Source organism: Salvelinus sp. IW2-2015, linkage group LG26 (genome assembly GCF_002910315.2).
Source record: "Salvelinus sp. IW2-2015 linkage group LG26, ASM291031v2, whole genome shotgun sequence".
Taxonomy (NCBI): Eukaryota; Metazoa; Chordata; class Actinopteri; order Salmoniformes; family Salmonidae; genus Salvelinus; species Salvelinus sp. IW2-2015.
The window spans coordinates 26,440,662-26,455,768 of record NC_036866.1 but is presented as its reverse complement, the minus strand read 5'-3'; the positions used below and the strand labels follow the sequence as shown (position 1 = coordinate 26,455,768).

Genomic DNA, 15,107 nt, shown 5'->3' with positions numbered 1-15,107 from the left:
TGACGTCAGGTTTGATTAGCCGCCGGGAAAGTGGTGGAGCTACACAACCGACAGGCCAGGGAGATGCACACACAAATAAACAGATGTCAGTGCTCATTTAATGCTTAAATCATACGATGTAAGAACGGATCTTTGCATGCATCAGATTTTTATAAAGTAAGACCGGGCAAAGAGTGGGTGCGAGAGGATCTCCATCCGTGAACGGAATTGATGACGTAACCGTTTCCACGGGCGACTGATATGTTGGTTAGCCAATGGGGATCTCATTGGAGTTATTGCCCATCCCCCTGACGTAATCACATGTCCCTTGGATGTTGTGACAGTGTAGTGGGCGGGATTTTTACTACAGATCGGAAAGAGGGCAGTCTGTAGTGAGATACTGAGGAGAGGGAAAGAGAGGAAGGTCTCAGAGGTAATATTCGAAAAAAGGAAGTACTTTGTTAGATTTTTTTTTTGCACACAAATATATATTTCCATAAGTAACAACATGGACACAAGCCAAGCGTTGATTCTGGTAAGCAATAGCGAACCGGTTTGTTTTATCTCCTTTTACAGTTTTAGCTTAACGGTAAACGTTAGCTAGCTCAGTGCAGCTGCTCGTGAGTTCATGTCTAGCTTGCAAGCTAGCTTCTATTTGGGTAAGAAGATGAACAACTACATTGAGCTTCTTGTTCTTTACACCACAATTTGCTTCGTACATTAACCTACCTAACGTTTTCCAGAACAGATCTTATTGACAAGTTAATGGAATTTCCAACGTATTGTAATGTGCGAAAATACTAACTCGCGGGTGACTTGGTGTTTGAAAAGTTGTGTAGCTAAATAACGTTAGCGTGTAACTTATTTTGAAATGGGTTCGACTCACACACTAGCTTTGAGGAGCTCGTGGACAGGAGTGGAGGTTGACGCCTAAGCTCTACTGTACTAAGGAGTGAAGAAGAAGCAAAAGTCGTGGTGAAAACGACTTGAAATATGTGAACGTTATTTGAGTCCAGCCATGCTGCTCGACTCGGACTCATATTTAATTAATCGGAATCTTAATTGCTGGGTTATTTTTATTCAGCCTAAACTTGTTATTAACGTAACGTTAGGTGGCTAATAGTTGACTTGACACATGCAGCGTGCTCACTCATAATGAGTCTATAACCTTAACGTTAGTTAGCGTAACTTTGGTTAGCTTTCTTGCCGCAAAAGGACTACTACGTCCGTTGCTATTGGTACTGTTACATTTATACATAAGTTACAATTTCTCAATTGAAAATGAACGTTAGTTGCCTTACATTTTGCCCGTTAGCTACCTAACGTTAAGCCTTGACTACGACGGTACTCCACTTGAAATTATTCCATTATTCCATGGTGTTATTTCACTTGCACCGGTCGTTCTTAAAGTCAGGTGCCAGTTGGTTAGCTAACTAACGTTAGCTAGCTAGAGAGTAGTAACCAGTGGTTGACTTGTGACATAGCTAACTTGCTAGCTAGGTAACAGTCCTGACTGACAGCTAACGCTATCCAGTTAAACGAAGGATATACTGTARCTAGCTAGGTGAAGCGTTAGTGAACCAGCTGCTAACATTGGCCAACCTACCTTTAACGTTACATGTTTTGCAACGGTAGCTACGCCGCAACACATCGTTAAATTAGCCACTAGCACTTCTGTCTGAACTCCGTCTTTGAAACCTGTCATACTGATATGCACTCTGGATGCCAGCTGAGAGGCCGACATTTCAACTTAGTACAGCTAACGTTAACAAGTTACATTACCGCCGGTATATCTATTTAGTTGTAGCAGTGTCCATAGCTGATCCATCTAACTAGCTACGACAGATCCATTATCCTGTCATGCTTTCTTTTCGCTGTGTGCCACCATTAGCTACCAACCTCGAACGTGATTATTTGTTCACGTTATGACAAGGCAACGTAACCAATCATTTGACCTTGACTACAGATAGTGCAAATGCAATTTTCTACATCTTTTTCTATTGCAGAGCTTATGTACTGGTCCCAGTGTGATAGGCAACGAGCTATCACGTTTTGGTGTCTAACAGAAGGGATCAGTCCTTATCCTATTAAATGGCACCCGGCGTGCTGCACTTTGCCAGCAATGCATTCTAGTCTCTGCTGAATGCTGAGCTTCGAATGAACGCTGCTGGTTGACCATGTGGATTACGATCACTTATCGTTTGTGAATCTGTGTCATCAAATTGCAAACATTGGGGATTCCATTGATCTGTGCAACGCTTGTATTGAAGTCTAGTAATGTGCATTAATATGCATCCACAATACACATGGTATAATATTTKAAGAATTTACAATGCTGTAGTCATGTAAGAGAGGTATGGTGATCATTGGACAAGTTGTATAAAATAACGTTTTTAACCCATATCAGTGTAGGATATGATTTTAAGCTTTTTTGGTGTCAGGGTGTTCAGATATGTGAAATATCATTGTTCTCTCTGCTGACTGCTGTCAATTTGATCAAGATTTCGTTGCATTCTGAATGCATTCAATAGGAGTGAGATTTCTATCTTCTAGACATTTGCCTTTTATAGATCCACACATTTTGGCCATAAAAAAAACAACCTTTGACTGTGTCTGAGGCTGTAGTTTTAACCAAAACTGTCTATCACTCAAGAATGAAGCAGTGCAGCAGACTAAAACTGAGCATACATTAATATAAACCTTCTCACTTGCATGGTATTGGTCAGCTTTGGTCCCTGTTCAATTATTAAAACGGGTGTATGTTCTGTGTATTGCATAGGATTTCTATGCCAATGTTTCATGAGGAGTTTCACGATCGGCTGACTAATTRTTAGTCTACTAGAACTGAATAGGATTTTAWGTACGTCTCTGGTGTCTCTGGTCTTATGTTGTTTTGGAAAGTAGGCCTTTGAGTGGTTGTGGTTCAGTCAGAGGTTTTAACCTAATTAAATCGGTAGGCCGACACTACCTCAGTACGATAGCTATAGGATTTCAGTCTTCTCGTCGTAACACATTTCTTTGTAAATTAGGATTATTGAGCAGCAGTAGACTTTGTAGTTAATATTGATGGCATTTAGAATAGACAGGTGTCAAAGTATAACACGTGTAAAATGCTTATTTATTAGCGAATAGGTACTATTAGGATTAGGTAGGTACTATGATGTGACATAATTATCCTGTTAAACAAAGTTCGGACAACGTGCTGTCTATTCCAGGTAATGATTTCGCCCTGTCGACACTGCATCCCAGACTCATCGTGGACATGGACCCTGGCGGGGTTGCCTGATGCGTGCTCACTCAACTGGCTAACTGCTAAACTGTATTTTCCACTCATGTTGAACATTGTCTATAATTGTCAGGAAATCTAACATGCTGCATCAAATCTAAGAAATTACCACTATAATCCTCCTTTTGTCTTACTATTGTAAGACCTACTATAGAAACTTACTGACGGAGACTCCTACTGCAAAAGGCACAATTGGTTATGTAAAAGGCAATGGAGCCGTTGTCACATTAATCTATGTAGGCTATCATGGGCAGCTCAATATAGTCTGCTGTACTATTAGTAGACTACATTGTATAATGCTGCTTTTTACTCACTCTGGTGTGATGGTATCTCCTCAATATTGTAAGGGCAAGGATATTCCACACTGTGGTTTAAAGGCAAGTTGAGTCTGACTCATGCTGGCTCAATTAGGCTCGAGTCTAAACAGACACATAAGCTCATATTTCCTTCTTATCGGCATTCTCAGGTGTTCTCTTTTTATCAATTGCCATAGGGCGATATTAAAGATAAACAGCGTTTTCTTAATTTAGGGTTTTACTATTTTTTACATTGTAGAATAATAGTTTTGATGTCTTCACTATGAAATAACACATGGAATCATGTAGTAACCAAAGGTGTTAAACAAATGAAAATATATTAAATAATATTTCTTCAAAGTAGCCACCCTTTGCACACTCTTGCCATTCTCTCAACCAGCTTCATGAGGAATGATTTTCCAACAGCTTGAAGGAGTTCCCACATCTGAGCGCTTGTTGGCTGCTTTTCCTTCACTCTGCGGTCCAACTCATCCCGAACCATCTCAACTGGGTGGAGGTTGGGTGATTGTGGAGGCCAGGTCATCTGGTCAAATAGCCCTTACACAGCCTGGAGGTGTGTTGGGTCATTGTCCTGTTGAAAAAACAATGATTGTCCCACTAAGCGCAAACCAGATGGGATGGCGTATCGCTGCAGATGCTGTGGTAGCCATGCTGGTTTTGTGTGCTTTGAAAACGCTATCGTTTCCTATTATCAATTGGACACGTGTGGAAGGAAATTTGCAACACAAACAAACATGGAGGAGAGTGAACGTGGCACGGAGACGTACCTAAAAGAGGGGCTACTTTGGTCGCATTGTCATGGTTTGGGTATGAAAGGTTTGACACGAACCAGAACCAAACCGTCCCCTGCAAAATATGCCGCAGGCCGGTCCCGACAACAGGCTCAAACACCACTAACCTCTCTTACCACCTACGCAAGAAGGTGGTAAGAGTGAAACGTACGGAAGAGTCTACGGATAAGACCCCAAAAGTACAGTCGGGTGCTCAAAACAAACCCCTGACTCAGACGTTGCAAGAGGCCTTTGTCCATGGCACACCATATGGCAAAGAATCACGAAGATGGAAGAGGTAACAGCTGCCGTTACAACTTACATCTACAAAGACATGACCCCAATTTACACGGTCGAGAAACAGGGGTTTCATGAGTGAGTGCAAACACTCAACCCAAGGTATAAAATGCAATAATAAAAAATATATTAAAAATGTAATAAAAAATAGGCCTTTACATGTGGTCATTTTATATACACTTTTATTCATTGAATTTACAGAAAATGTGCTATATCGTGATGTGTCATTATCAGGATAGGAAATTACCTATATCAGGATATAAGATTTTGGCCATATCGCCCAGCCTTACTTTGAATTCTAAATAAATCACTGACAGTGTTACCAGCAAAGCGCCATCACACCTCCTCTATGCTTCACGGTGGGAACCACACGTGCAGAGATCACCTACACTGCGTCTCACAAGACATTTACAATTTCCGTCAGTCTAATGTCCATTGCTCGTGTTTCTTGCCCAAGCAAGTGTCGTCTTCTTATTGGTGTTTTTGGTAGTGGTTTCTTGCAGCAATCCGACCAGTGCCTAGACCGCTCCCGAGTGGCGCAGCGGTCTAAGGCATTGCATCTCAGTGCAAGAGGCATCACTACAGTCCCTGGTTCGAATCTAGCTGTATCCATCCGGCTGTGAGTGGGAGTTCCACAGGACGGCCCACAATTTGCCCAGTGTCGTCTGGGTTTGGCCGGGGTAGGCCGTCATTGTAAATAAGAATTTGTTCTTAACTGACTTGCCTAGTTAAATAGGTTATTTTAAAAATAAATAATAATAACAATTAAATGAAGGCCTGATTCACACAGTCTCCTCTGAAAAGTTGATGTTGAAGTCTTTCTTGAACTCTATGAAACACTTATTTGGGCTGCAATTTCTGAGGCTGGTAACTCTAATGAACTTATCCTGTTCAGCAGAGGTAACTCTGGGTCTTCTTTTCCTGTGGCGGTCCTCACGAAGGCCTGTTTCATCATAGCGCTTGATGGTTTTTGCGACTGCACTTTCAAAGTTCTTGAAATTTTCCGGATTGACTGACCTTCATGTCTTAAAGTAATGATGGACTGTCGTTTCCCTTTGCTTATTTGAGCTGTTCTTACAATATGGACATGGCTCTTTTACCAAATAGGGCTATCTTCTGTATACCACCCCTACCTTGTCACAACACAACTGATTGGCTCAAATGCATTAAGAAGGAAAGAAATTCCACAAATGACATTTTAACAACGCACACCTGTTAATTGAAATGCATTCCAGGTGACTACCTCAAGAAGCTGGTTAGAAGGTTGCAAGAGTGTGCAAGGTGAAGGGTGGCTACTTTGAAGAATCTTAAATATAAAATTGTCACTTTGGTTTAATACTTTTTTGGATACTACTTGATTCCATATGTGTTCATAGTTTTGATGTCTTCACTATTATTCTACAATGTAGAAAATAGTAAAATTAAAAAACCTGAAATGAGTAGGTGTGTCCAAACTTGACTGGTACCCTATGTATTTCTGTCATAGTTAGTAGCCCTGTGTCAGTCKGCATATAAGAAAACAGTCATGTTGGATAGCCGAGAGACACATGCATACAATCTTATTTTGTTTGAAATTAGCCTGGTCAATGCATTTTTAATCTGTAGGCTACAATCTCAATTGACCACCCAGCATATTTGTTTAAACCCAATCAAGGAGCACAACATTTTACCTAAGTAGGAGGAAACCCCATGATGAATCAGAAATAGTRGGGGCAGCAGGTCACACAATGGTAGTACATGTCAAGGCAGCATGACCTTAGTCTAGGGCTGGGCGATATGGCAAAATATGTTTTTTCCCCCTCACATTTTTGACGGTATTTAATGTTTTAGAATTATACAAGTTCTGAATTTGCTTTATGAGTAGTGCGTGACCCTATGGTGGRAACAAACTTTCTAAGATATTTCAATAGCTCTTTCTCCATTCTGATTATTTTATACAGTTCAATTCAACAAAAATATTTTTGTTGCATTTCTTGCACCCATTTGAGATAATTTCTACACTGCCACGTAGGGCTGCACGACATGGGCAAAACATTTAGGCCTTATTTTTAACCATATGTTACAATTGCGATTTCACTTGCTATTTAGAGTAAAACACTTCGGTGAACTGTTGGAATCATGGAAATATAATTATTTATATAATTCTATAGTTAGAATATAATAGTGGGCACTTTGAATACAGTGTTTAGTATGAAAATGCCAGGTAGGAGTTATTTAAATAGGGTTGGAACCAAGTGTTGATAAGTGTTTCCTAGGGGACCCTGTATTCTTTGGCTACATTGAATGATTTCTCTTAGCTTCTTCACGTAGCTAACATTCATGCTTCACGTATACCTCTTTGATTTAGAAGATACTGTTGCACAAACAACATGAGGATTTAGGTCTACACCATCACTTGTATTATCAGGCTGTAAAGCTTGTTACGTTTGCTTTGACCCAGTACATTTATTAGCTAGCCAGCTAACATGATTTAGGCCCAACTTGCTAAGAAAAGACRAACTAGCCGTTTGCAAATGTAAGACACACAAACTAAGTGTAATTATATGTTGCTASTGTCTCTGGTCAAGCAACAACAAATGCGCTCCTTGAGTGACGGGGTGGTGCTATGTCTGTGTGGAAAGTGGTGCCGGAGAGAGATGACTCAAGTAGCGGAGAAACTATCAAAATGGACATTACACACGGCATATCACATTTACCAAATCAAACATTTAAATCCCGTTTATAGAACGTAAAGTAAAAACCCAAACTGGTCCATGCATCAATACCAGGATATCGTAAAATATGTTATACCCCCCCCCCCCACCCCCCTACCTCAGGCCGTAGAGCTGCCCAGCAGAGTCAGTTAAAAAAAGGAGCGCAAAGGCTCTCAACTTCAAAGATGGCTTGCTCTTGAAAATGAAGGACATACAAGTTAAATACAACCATAGCCTCTATAAATCTACCTCAATTTATTCCATTTGCTTGTACAGAAGGGAAAGTGGCGACGCAAAGGACGATTTTTAAATGTCCCCCAAGAGACCATCACAAATCTCGATTAAATGAGCAGAAGAGCACTGGGAAGAGGAAGTGTGTTGTAGAGTTGACGCCGGGCGGGGACACCTCTGCATGGTGTCGTGAATTGGCAGGCTGGTCATGTAGAACACAGAGTAGAGAAGTGCCCAGTCTCTGGTGTGAAGTGGCCCGCTGATAGCACTGAGCCATGCTGCATGACATGAGTAAGGCTGGGTGCCTGCCTCTGCTTTGTACCCTCCACATTTACACGCCCTGACCCACTTCAGCAGGGGCCAGAGTGGGGAATGGGGACAGGGAGGGGTAGCCTGTAGGATGCTAAAAATACCCCCATCTGCACCAGCAAGACCATAGCAGAGGGATCCCTGGAATGGCTGTCCTTGACTCACAACGAGTAAGTTGGCATGTAGAGGGGTTCAAAGTGCCAACCATGACCAAGAGGGTTTCCTTAGTTTGGGGAGAATTGCTTGGAAGTCCATCAACAGATAACATTTGTACTGTTTAGCCATAGAGATCTGTTACATCTAATTTTCTGCTCCCTGGAAAGGAATAACTGCTGGGCTTTTTTATGACAAACATCTTCGTATACGGTTCTAAGTGAAACCCCAATAGATTTCTTTGGTCTTCTCATACTTAGTAAGGGTTTTGCTGGTGTTGTGCACAAAGGGTTAACCTGGCTCCTATCGTTGTTCAACCATACCAGCCAGCTGTAGCTCGGTGATCCAATCACAATGATTTTCCACTGTTGTGACATGTGATCTGTTCCGCAACCTGAATGTCACCGCTCAGCAAATGTTGGCACTTCCTTCATCTTGTGGTGCAGCCGCTCGCAGGGGGACAGGCTCAGAGCATGAGATGTGAGGACAAGGGAAATGGAGCCTGGCCGCCTCCATACTTTGGGGTTGAACATGTGTGTTCGCTGGTGCTGAGGGCAACTCAAATATGCCAACCATTTTTAGAGGATCATTTAGGGGGGGGACACATTGAGCGAGTCACACACCGCAATAGGCAAGTTAACATGGTAAGTCATCTGGGCCACAGTCGAAATTCACTTGAATTGTCTAAGTTGTGGAAAGATGCCGTTCCTGTCAGCAGAATGCAAGTTGCCAGTTTTCAATAAGGAACTGCAACACTCCTTGTCTAAATGGCCACACTAAAATTTGAGCACAAATTCTACTTAGGCAATGGTAAAAAGTTTCACTTTGTGTTTTCGCACATCTCACAACTATAAAAAACACTACCACGTGAAATATTTTGGTGGAAACCTCTGTGTACGTTTCAACCTCACCCCAAACTTGTGGCCAGCAAAAGAGATATTTCCCTCTCAAATGAGATTTTATGTCACCTCAGAATTGCAACCAGCCCTGCAATTATGTTGTGTAAAGAATAATAATCCTGTCCCTTTTCCATGGCAGATGGCTCCAAATAGAATTGACACGTGACCAAATAGTTTCTCAAAAACAAGTCTGAAAGTAGTGGGTTTGTTGGGTTGCTCTCATTTGTCCAGTTACTGAAATTACATTTTTCACTTGTGTGAATGTACCACATTCGCGCCCTCATTAAAGCACTATTTTCTGGGCATCTAGAATACAGGGATTTGCCTGATGCAGTTATGAGTATTATGTTCCTGATCTGACTTGAAAAGGGAAGCGTGCTCACTACTTTTTCTCTCATTCAGTTCATTGTTACACCCAGACACTAATGTAGACCGTGAATAAACCGACTGCCCAGCTGGTGACCTCTTTGAGAGAGGGAGTAGGAAATGCGTCCCCCGCCTGCCCTAAAGTGGTAAATTCCTCTAGAGCAGGGATTCTAAAATCTCTCCTTTGGGACCCCCAGCCGTTCCATGTATTTTGATCTATTCCAGAGCGAGCACACCTGATTCCAACTTGACAACTAATCAAGTCCTTGACTAGGTGAATCAGGTGTGCTAGTCCGCTATAACACATTTTTGAAAAGTATTTTTATTTTGCAGAGTAGACGTTTGAGAACCACTCCCTAGGGGATTCACTGTCCTATTTTAACCTTGAGACAATATAGGTTGGGTCGTTTTCATCATTGCACATTTGAATGGTCTTCCATACAAGCTGCCTTTTACATGTCATCTTTCCTGATGTTTTTTGACTTCCTAATTCTGCTGCATCCCTCTCCCCGCTTCGATCATGGCACCTTTCCTTGTGGTGATTCTAAGAAAAGTCCAAATGGAATCGTCCTTAAAACAGGCTGAGACTGCTGTACTTTATTCTTCACTTTGGTCAGCAGAGCAGAGACTGGATCTCCCAGATGATGCCAGAGATTGTCTAATTAGATTAAAAAGGAGCTTTTTCTGAGATGATCATTCAGTGAGCGCCAGCCCCATCTCCCAATGAATCGCCACTAGCCAAAGTGGGGACACTGAATGTCAAATGTTTTTTAATTGCACAACTGAAATAAGTGTAGCAGGGACATTTTGATGATGACTCTGGATATGGAGATTCCTCTGGAGGTAGGAAGGGTGTTCGCCTATATAGCTACTTCACATTAAGCACCAAACACTATGTGGGAGGAAGCTGGGCGTTTCATGAGTTATAATTCTTGCAGTAATCCAGTTAGGCTAAGTGAAATGCTCTTATTTTGACTTGTATACCAGTTGAATGGACTATAGAACTCTACATGTGTGTTGGTACATAAATGATCATACATTAACTACAATACATTTTGTCTGGCTCTGGTTTTACTGTAGTGACTACCTACATCTGTTTGCCTGTGCTTCTCGTGGGGTTTATAGTAGAGGTCGACCGATTATGATTTTTCAACGCCGATACCGATTATTGGAGGACCAAAAAAAGCGATACCGATTCATCGGACGATTTAAAAAAAAAGAAATTTGAAAAAAAAAAAAAAAATAAATTGTAATGACAATTACAACAATACTGAATGAACACTTATTTTAACTTAATATAATACATAAATAAAATTAATTTCCCTCAAATAATGAAATATGTTCAATTTGGTTTAAATAATGCAAAAACAAAGTGTTGGAGAAGAAAGTAAAAGTGCAATATGTGCCATGTAAAAAAGCTAACGTTTAAGGTCCTTGCTCAGAACATGAGAACATATGAAAGCGGTGGTTCCTTTTAACATGAGTCTTCAATATTCCCAAGTAAGAATTTTAGTTGTAGTTATTATAAGAATTATAGGACTATTTCGCTCTATACCATTTGTATTTATATACCTTTGATTATTGGATGTTCTTATAGCACTTTAAGTATTGCCAGTGTAACAGTATAGCTTCCGCCCCTACCTGGGCTCGAACCAGGAACACATCGACAACAGCCACCCTCGAAGCATCGTTACCCATCGCTCCACAAGAGCCGCGGCCTTGCAGAGCAAGGGAACAACTACTCCAAGTCTCAGAGCGAGTGACGTCACCGATTTGAAACGCTATTAGCGCGCACCCCGCTAACTAGCTAGCCATTTCACATCGGTTACACCAGCCTAATCTCGGGAGTTTGATAGGCTTGAAGTCATAAACAGCTCAATGCTTAAGCGTTCGAAGAGCTGCTGCAAAAACGAAAAGTCGTGTTTGAATGAAAGGCTTACGAGCCTGCTGCTCCCCACGGTCAGTGAGACTGCTCTATCAAATCATAGACTTAATTATAACATACACACAGAAATACGAGCCTTTGGTCATTATTATGGTCGAATTCGAAACTATAATTTCGAAAACAAAACGTTTATTCTTTCAGTGAAATACGGGAACCGTTCCGTATTTTATCTAACAGGTGGCATCCATAAGTCTAAATATTCATGTTACATTGCACAACCTTCAATGTTATGTCATAATTACGTACAATTCTGGCAAATTAGTTCGCAACGAGCCAGGCGGCCCAAACTGCTGCATATACCCTGAGTCTGCGTGCAATGAACGCAAGAGAAGTGACAATTTCACCTGGTTAATATTGCCTGCTAACCTGGATTTCTTTTAGCTAAATATGCAGGTTTAAAAAAATATACTTCTGTTTATTGATTTAAGAAAGGCATTGATGTTTAGGTTAAGTAGTCGTGCAACGATTTGTGCTTTTTTCGCAAATGCGCTTTTGTAAATCATCCCCCGTTTGGCAAAGTTGGCTGTCTTTGTTAGGAACAAATAGTCTTCACACAGTTCGCAACGAGCCAGGCGGCCCAAACTGCTGCATATACCCTGACTCTGTTGCAAGAGAAGTGCACAATTACCCTAGTTAAAAGAAATTCATGTTAGCAGGCAATATTAACTAAAATAGCAGGTTTAAAAATATATACATGTTGATTGATGTTTTAAGAAAGGCATTGATGTTTATGGTTAGTACACGGTGGAGCAAGGACAGTCCTTTTTCGCGAATGCGCACTGCATCGATTAATGCAACGCAGGACACGCTAGATAAACTAGTAATATCGTCAACATATGTAGTTAACTAGTGATTATGATTGATTGATGTTTTATAAGATAAGTTTAATGCTAGCTAGCAACTTACCTGGCTTCTTACTGCATTCGTGTAACAGGCAGGCTCCTCGTGGAGTGCAATGTAAGGTAGGTGGTTAGAGCGTTGGACTAGTTAACCGTAAGGTGCAAGATTGAATCCCCGAGCTGACAAGGTAAAAAATCTGTCATTCTGCCCCTGAACAAGGCAGTTAACCCACCGTTCCTAGGCCGTCACTGAAAATAAAATGTGTTCTTAACTGACTTGCCTAGTTAAATAAAGGTGTACAAAAATAAATGTTTTTATTGTTTTTTTAATCGCCCAAACGGTTCCAAAAATACCGATTTCCGACTTGAAATCGGCCGCTAATTAATCGGCCATTCCGATTTAATCGGTCGACCTCTAGTTATATTATAGAGAGAAATATGCAGGAAGTAGGATGTTTAACTGTTAATCTAGCCCCTGAAAATACATTTGTCTCGGTCATGCTTATCGGTCTATAGGTTAATTTGCATAACTGTGTGGAATTAAATAGCACGTGTGTATTTTTGTTAGTCGTCATGCATCTTATTTATCAAACGTGTACAGCATAGTTTGAGGAGCGGAATATCTTACAACCTGTCAGAGAGCGCCAGAGTAGCTCCTCACTGGAGTGAAACGTGCTTTTGTAAGCCCATCAACAAAGCGCAAACAAATACATATTCTACATGCAATCGCGTGTTTAAACTTTGATGCCACGATTTAAAAAATAACTTTTTTATTTCTTAATTTCAACTCGTAATTAAAGTACGTCTCCCATTTGCCATTTGAGTGCATAGGCTACCACTTTGCAATGTGAACTTGAGGCAGTAATTATCTGAAAGTTTTTAACATTTTTGCTTCAAATAATGAGGCATGTCTTACCTTGCTTCAAAGTAGCCTTCGGAAAATCCATCCATAGAAACGTGGAGGCAATTAGTTTATAAAGACTTCCCCGATGCCGTTAACCAGCTATTCTCTCCTGTTCTATTGGTTCATATCGACTTTCTTTCATTGTCCGCAAGCGAAGGCAAAATCGTAAAAGCAACTCATCTTGTCGTTGTTATATATTTTCCCCTTCTAAGTTTCTGAGATGTTGATTTCTGTCACATATGGAACCTCTTGCATTAGGCGTGCTGTTTAGAACGCTGCTTTCCAGCTAATTGCATTTTGGCAAATGTTTTAAAATGACTTATAGCTGCTTCATACAGGAGTTGCATGTTCAAATAAAGGCTATAGCATTTTTGACTGTAACACAATAGGCTTGCTATTGTTACATGTTTCCATTAAGCTCTTAATGAAAAATGTCGTCCCTTGTTATGCATGCATAGTTATCAGAGAGGAAGAGGGCTAAGTGAGAGGTTCAGCTCTCGCCAGAATCTTATCAAAACAAGCCCAATGCATTTCTGTCGCCTGCCTTCCAGCCTTGGGACGACTGCCTTTTTGTTAGGCGCTGAAATAAGCATCTCGTCATATATATACAGATCTCTGATAGTATTTTCTGTCACATTTTACTATTTGTAAAATTGAACCGTTTGTTAACCTGTATATGAGGGTCAGTTAGTCGGCAGCCAAATTGATCCCTAACAGTAAGGCAATTACTGAATAGCGGAGGTGCATAAAGATGGCGGCCCTCATGCACTTACGACAAATACTCGTTTCTTAAGTTCCACTACATGTACATTGCTAATAGTTCCAAAGTCAGTATTTTTTTGTCCGTCGTTTTTTTATGGGATATTAGCAGAGTAGACATAATCCAAATTGTTGCTTCAAGTTGCTGGTAATTTGAAAAAAATTGAAAGGGGTTTGTTCTGATTTATTAGCACTTTAACTACGGCGGGCGATATGGATCAAACTTAGTGGATAGTGCTAAAACAGTTGTCATATCTGAATTCTGCCGCCTTTATGCACATTTGTCATAGGGCTCAAAGAAAATACTCATGTTGAATAACATGTCAGCCCTGTCTGTCCATGAGTTTAAATGGCTGACTGCTTCCCACGGCGGTGTGCCTCAAATAAGTATAATATTTTCTCTTCAAAAGGATAGCATATCAAGTTGAGTCTTTGCCAGTGACCTGTGGTTCCTACAGTCTATTTTCAGTGGTGSTGTGAACGACTACAAGTGTCTACCTGATAGTTTGGATTATATCATCAGTGTGACTTTTTCATAAGTGCTAGTATATTATTGAAATTAAACATGCCATTTGAATTCTGAATGACCAAATGTACGTTTTCTCTCCTTTCAGATCCTCGAATGCTGTCTTCTCTCTGAGTCTGTGTGTGTGAACCTCGGTCAACATGAAAGAATAGGGCCACGGTCTGAGGGAAATGGCTTTTGATCTGTCCAAGTCCTTCTACCTGGAGTCTCCTCATTTCACCACCATCATCCTCTGAAGGACTTGTAGCTGTTTATGGGAACTACTGCTGGGCTCGCTCGCTGAGGATTTTAGCTCTCCCTTTGGGTTCGCCATTTTTCACCGTAGCCGACGGAGCGCACGCAGAGGGACATTATGGCAAACAACTCCTACAGCGGAGTGAAGAACTCCACGGCCAACCAACATGGGGACTTTGGCTGCTCGCTAAAGGACCTGCGGTCGCTCATGGAACTGCGGGGGGCAGAGGCAATAGGCAAAATCGGGGAAAGTTATGGGGACGTTCAAGGACTCTGCACCCGATTGAAAACGTCACCTGTAGACGGTAGATACCGCCTCATTCTATTTCTCAACCAATTCACCTTCATCACTCTTCATTTGGATTAGATCTGTTGTTCTTGAATGCTAGTTGTGAATGCTAGTTGTGAATTTGTAAGTCGCTCTGGATAAGAGCGTCTGCTAAATGACTTAAATGTAAATGTGAATGCTAGTTGTGAATGCTAGTTGTGAATGCTAGTTGTGAATGCTAGTTGTGAATGCTAGTGACACGTGTGGTTATGAAAGTGTTTCATGGCAAAAATGCATTGCTTAGCAAGCATGTCATTGGGCCGTGTCATCCA

General features: G+C 41.1%; 1 pseudogene; it reads left to right on the top strand.

Annotated features, from left to right (window-relative positions):
* Positions 1–429: 429 nt before the first annotated feature.
* LOC111952305 (plasma membrane calcium-transporting ATPase 1-like) overlaps positions 430–15,107 on the top strand; it is a 34,303-nt pseudogene continuing 19,625 nt past the window's right edge.